Here is a 6,000-nt window from a genome sequence, read left to right on the forward strand (position 1 = left end):
AGAATTGTTTGTTTATAGGGGCACTTTTTAAGGTAACTAATGCTATGACAAAGTAGAAAAAGAAACAGAAAGCTGATTCTGAGTATTTGAGGTAGAACAAACCCATCAGTCATTCAACTTAGTGTCCATACTTACAAGGCACTATGCTAGGAACAGGGCAGGCCAGACCATATCCTGAACTGAGGTGCTAATCAGAGGCATAATTAAAGTCACAAATTATACAAATTAAGTCCACAGCTCAAAAACTTAAAAAATATAGACAGAACATGTTATAAGTACTTAAGAGGGATATCAGGAGCATATAGAATCAGGGAAGGATTTGAGCAGCATGTTTGGAAGAAATGAGGAGAATGAAAGTAAAGAGACCACTGTAGCTGACGACATAGAAACAGGTACTTGGGAATCTGGTTATACAAGCCCTCAGATAATGTGTTTTCCAGTAAACAGAATGATCAAAAAAGCTTTGCACTGCAGGAGGTTCTAATATTTGCTTTATGCAGGATATTTTGTGCTTATGTATAAAGAGTGTGTACGCCAATGAATGCCTATTTCTCTTGCTCTCCTCTCTATATTTTCTCCTTGATCCCCTTTCCTTGTTTTAGCCTTGATTTTTTTTTTTTTCAAAAAGATGTGACTGCAGAATTTCAGAGTTGAACTGAATCTTAAAGAAAAATGCACACTGCAATGAACCTTAGAGGTCATTTTGTTGAACTCTCTCACATTTTAGGACCCAAATAGGTGAGGTGATCCCAGGATCAGAATGGCAGTATGAGATGGGCCACCACTATTAGCCCAGCACTGCATCTCGAGTCCAGGAGCAGTTAAGTTTCTTCCTAGCTCTAAAACACAATGTATGGGTAAATGTCAGCATCCTTATGTTCTTTGTGCTATGATACATGGACCATACTGCATCACTTCTAGGAACCTCTATTTTCTTAAATAAAATATGCAGGGTTATTACAAGGCCTGAATGAGGTAGTGTATATAAAATGCTCAGCACATAACCTCAGTGGAGTTTAATAAAGGGTAGTCATCACTTGATGAAGACTAGAATTTATCAGACTGATAAATGGGAGGAACTCTGAACAGAAGTATCAGTGTCTGTGGAACACCTCCTAAGAAAAAGCTGCTAGGACAGGACTCGAGTTTCAAAGTAGCTACATGCAGAATTTGAGTACCATCATTTAAGATTATCTTGCGTGAGGGACTTGCCTGACTCTAGAACTCACTGGTGAATGAGATGTAAATCAGACGAAAAGTTGCTCCCTAACCACTCCATCAGAATCAATCACATACTCTACATTTTAACAAATGAGTGGCTAACCTGAATTTATACTTCAAAATAGCAGTTGTCATGTGTTTTGTAACCTTCCTGTTCTTTGGTGTGGGTTTTTTTTTTTTTTTTTTTTTTTTTTTACTTTTCTTTTTTCCTCTACAAAACAATTTCCAAAATGGGCAAATAGCTCAGTAGGTGGCTCTCTTTAATATTTCACCGTCAAGGCAACGGTGACTCACGAGATCCTCCATCTGTGTCACCAGCAAAGGCTTGGTGAAGTTAAGCAACAAATGAAACAGTGTGTATGCTCAAGATAACCTTTTCATGCTTCCCTGGTACCTCCTCCTCTGATTTCTTCCAACCACATTCCACTTTCTGAACTATCCCAGGTAAGGTGATGCCAAATATCCAAGTGCTGGCAAAAGTAAACATAGCCTCCCAAAGGGTAGGGGCAGAACACTTCTCCCAGAACAACTTCTACAAGCTTGCCTGTGAGTACCAAAGGGGATAAACCTAGGACCTATGAAGAGCCTCCATGGATAAATGGCTTCACTGCCTAAACCAAACAACACCTTTTGATCTTCCTCCGTAAGTCTGTGGCCATCAGCTTCCAGGAGAAAGACTGAAATGCCAGTTTAGTAATTGGAACCAGCAGCAAGCAGTGATTTTTCCCACCACATGTGGCCTTTGCACATTGTATTAGTTAGTTTTCTGTTACTGCAATCAAACTACCTAGCATAGCTAAGGGAAGAAAGGTTTAGTTTAGTTCAGAGAGTTCCATCCACGGCGGCTTGGCCCCATGTGCTTGGGAAAGATGCCACTGGAGTGGAAGCATGTGGCAGAGGAGAGCTGTCATGAATGTCAGCCAAAAGCCACAAAGGAAAAGCAGCTGCTTCACTGATTTTCTTGTTTTTTGTCCAGGCCTCCAGCCCAGGGAATGGTGCCACCTATGTCCAGGGTGTGCCTTCCTTGCTGAGTTAATCCTCTCTGGAAATACCTTCACAGACGTTTACAGAGGTATGCCTCACCAGTCTCTTACCTGATTCTTTATCCTGTCAGGATGATGAGGAAGATTAACCATCCCAAATACTGTTCTCTCTGTCCCACTCAGTCCATGAAAGTGGCGGAAGAGTTGAATGAGGTCACGGTCATGTTCACTCATGACATCTCCTCAGTTGTAATACCAACCTTCAACCAATAACAAAAAGGCAGAGAAAAGCGACCACTCACAACAGAAAGAAAGACACACTAGCATCATCCTGAACTCCATGTCTTCATAGTACCTTTCCTCCTAGGAACTGAAGGTTTATCATATCAAACATATGGGACTGAGAAGACTTCCTTCAAGCTCATCACTTTAATTTTCTACTTAGAGCTGGCTCTACTAAACTCTACCAAATAATGTTAAACAATTGTTGTTAGCAAAGCAATACCCACTTTGTGCCCTGATACCATCAGCCAGTCTAAGCAGGGAAATAAATTGCTCAAGTTCTCATTAGAGAAGTGACAGGGTGTGACAGGAAGAGACCTGAACAAGAAGTCAAAAGGTGTGAACTATATTCCAAGAGAGACATGTACCAATCATGTGACTCCTGGAAACCTCTCATTCCTGAGTCCTATTTCAGTCTTCTTTTCAGTGAATGGTGACTAGGTAAGTGGAGGGATTCACTGAGTACTTAGTCTGTACATGTACGTGATATCATGCATTAATTTCAACCTCACCCAAATCCCTAGGGTCACTATTGTGAAATTATCATAAAACAGGCTAAAACAGAAGCTCTAAATTAGTGACATTATTTGCTCACTAATTCCAGCTACTTAGGTATTAGACCTAAAAACTTGAAATCAATTTTTTTACCACAAACCATAGCTCCTTCCACTATGAATAAGCCTGCTATGTCCTTCCCCCATGGCTATTGCAAGCAGCAACGAAAATAATATATGTGGAACATACTTAGTGATTTTACAATTCTCCACAAATATATGTGATTTTAGTAATAAGCAATGATGATATGGATAAAGATATTATGTTTAAAGGTGATACTTTCTTCAAAAAAACAAAAGCTAAAAAGAACTAAAGGGTTTTTATTTCTAATGTCTCTCCCATTCTCTTGTTTTGACCTTATTTTGAACATTTTCCTTATCTGCATAAGTCCGTGCTTTCTCAGACATGTGTTCAAATGTATCCCAGCCAGCTCATCACCACGCATGCACACAAGCAAACTAATGGACATAAGACATCACATCCTGGGTCAAAGCTGGGTGTGGGAGCTACCTACTGGACAATATGGAACTCTCACCACCCCCGCAAGATGTATCACACCCCTTCTCAGGCACTGGTCAATATTGCATAGAAATGCATAGGCCCTAAAAAGGGCATGCAAGTATTCATGTTAACCAATCAATTCAGGCTTACAACATAGCCAGTAGATGGTAGTCAATAAATGTGCGAATCAAAATGAAATCAAGTATTGTGAGCAGGGTAGGGGTGTCTAGGGGAAGCTACTGACAGTCACATAGTCTGACTATTGTAGGCATATGTATGGGCTTAGACAAAGCAGGTTAGTGTCCAGAAGAGACTGCATTGAGCAGCATTTTTGAACGACCTAGGAGAATTCTGTTGCTTTCTCATGTTTGCTGAAGAATATGAAGTTACTAGACTGACCTAGGAGCCTGGACAGAAGGACTCACAGCATCTTCCAACCTCCTCCTCCTGTCTTTTCCACCCCTCATCAAATTCAAGACCGTTTTGGCCAATACAGAATTTCTCTGATTAGGGAATTTCACAGGCCTGAGGCTTGACCTAAAAACTAATAGAAAATTTACATCAACTTAAAACATTAATTCAACATCCAGGTTAAATATTTACAATCTAAGTCACTTCTTGAGGACAATATTCAGATGAAGCTATAAAAAGAAAGGAAAGAAAGAAATTAAGAAAGAAAGAAAGAAAGAAGAAGAGAAGAGAAGAAGAGAGAAGGAAGGGAGGAGGAAGGAAGGAAGGGAGGAGGGAAGGAAGGAAGGAAGGAAGGAAGGAAGGAAGGAAGGAAGGAAGGAAGGAAGGAAGGAAGGAAGGAGCCTACTAGAATTTTAAAGGAAACAACTCCAACACCAACAAAATCACCCTATTTCCAGATTTTTTTCTTTGAAATGTTACTAAAAGATAGCAGGAAACTACCTTTCTCAAAACAAAGTGTTTCCTGGATTACTATGTAGTACATTATGTACCAAAGTTGTCAGGCCATGCACCACAATGAATGTGGAACTTGATTCGTCCCATTTCATCCACCCAGCTACCTCAGTGGTTCACGAGTGAGCATTAGAATCTCCATTTCACAGTAGAAAACAGAATCAGAAAGGTGTGCTATCTTGTCTGCCTTCACAAGGCAACAAGGTCGAGCTGGAAACCAGGTAAGTCCTTTCTTAGCTCCTAGCTAACCTGGGATCTGCACATTGGAGCATCAAATCCCTGGAGAACAGTGGGCTGGGTGGAGTGGCAAAGGCAGACTGGGGACTAGCTCTTAAAGGAAACCCCAGAAGTTTCATCACATTGATTTTCTCATGGACTCAGCCTTCCAATTCCTTCCCAGGACTCAGAGGTACAAAGGGACTTCGTGGCTCCACAAAATAGATCTTCCTAAACGAGGGAACATCCTATGTCCTGCAGGACCGACAGCTCCGCTCTGTCGGAGGCTAGGGGGAGAACTATGAGGGACATCTGAGGTCACCAATGCCTGCATATCTCTTTATCTCTTCCTCAACTCCACCAAGAGCATGTTAGAGACCCTAAACAAGAACATCGTTCTGCAAAATAAAATAAAATAAAAATGTAATAGTAAAAATAAAAAATAAAACAAGTCATGAAAAGTGCGTCCGAGGCTCCTGGAAACCTTTTCGCAGGCTGTCATAGTTAGGATTGGGAGAGAAGTGATGCCCAGTGGATATGCTGGGACACTGTGCCCCCTGCTCAGAGAGGTGCTCCGGGGAAAGGGATCGGCTCGGCAGATGAAAACGGACCTCGTCCAGGGGCTGAGAATAGACACAAACAACGGGAGCCTTCGCACCACTGCGTAACTTCAATCCCTGCAAATCAGGGGCGCGGCTCTGGAATGCTGAGTTCGAATCCCGACCACCGCACTCTCTAGCAATGTGATCTGGCCTGGCCGCTGTCTGCCCCTGTAGCTCAGTTTTCCCTCCTGTAAAACAGGAGGTTCGCAGGGGGGTGATCTCGAAGAATCCACGTACCCCGAGTTTCTGCAGCGGGCGATTTCCCTGGAGCCCACTCTGCAGCGAGCCACTCACCTTCCCGCGCCAGCGGAGCGAGCGGTCCTCGCGAAAGCGGCGGAACCGGTTGCCGAGGTGTCCGCCTCCGTCCGCGCCCCTGGTCACAGCTCGAAGCCCCGGGGACCCGGATCCCGGCAGTCTGCCCGCGATGAAGCCTCTTACTTTCCGCCGCACTTTCTTTTTCCCCCTCCGGGACTCCTCCTCCGGAACCGCGCGATTGGCCCGCGAGATCGTGGCTGAGGCTCCACCCGCCGCGGCTGCGGCTCGCGATCCGCCCGGGATCTCGGGGCTTGCCGAGGCCGCGGGCCCCTGGGTGGCTCGGCGGCGGGTCCCGCCCGCTGCGAGGAGGAGCCGCGCCCGGCCCGCCCGCCGCCCGCCCGCGGAGGCGCTGCCGCCGCGTGGCTCTGAGCGCGGTGCTCCGGGGGCGCCCGGGACGACCA

General features: G+C 44.5%; 1 protein-coding gene across 6 annotated transcripts in view; it reads right to left on the reverse strand.

Moving 5' to 3' along the window:
• Positions 1-5,799, reverse strand: part of LOC101602880 (interleukin 1 receptor accessory protein) — a 135,674-nt gene extending 129,875 nt beyond the window's left edge. Inside the window, exons 1-3 of one of the 6 annotated variants that reach the window (XM_045149937.1) lie at positions 5,579-5,799; positions 3,942-4,086; positions 2,316-2,464 (exon numbers count right to left, since the gene is read on the reverse strand). The gene's annotated coding sequence lies outside the window, so the exon portion shown is untranslated. Of the gene's footprint in view, positions 1-2,315; positions 2,465-3,941; positions 4,087-5,521 lie in introns of all 6 variants that reach the window. The other 5 variants (XM_045149939.1, XM_012947903.2, XM_045149941.1 and 2 more) reach the window with 5 other exon arrangements.
• Positions 5,800-6,000: the final 201 nt, after the last annotated feature.

This window comes from Jaculus jaculus, chromosome 5 (genome assembly GCF_020740685.1).
Source record: "Jaculus jaculus isolate mJacJac1 chromosome 5, mJacJac1.mat.Y.cur, whole genome shotgun sequence".
NCBI classification, from domain to species: Eukaryota; Metazoa; Chordata; class Mammalia; order Rodentia; family Dipodidae; genus Jaculus; species Jaculus jaculus.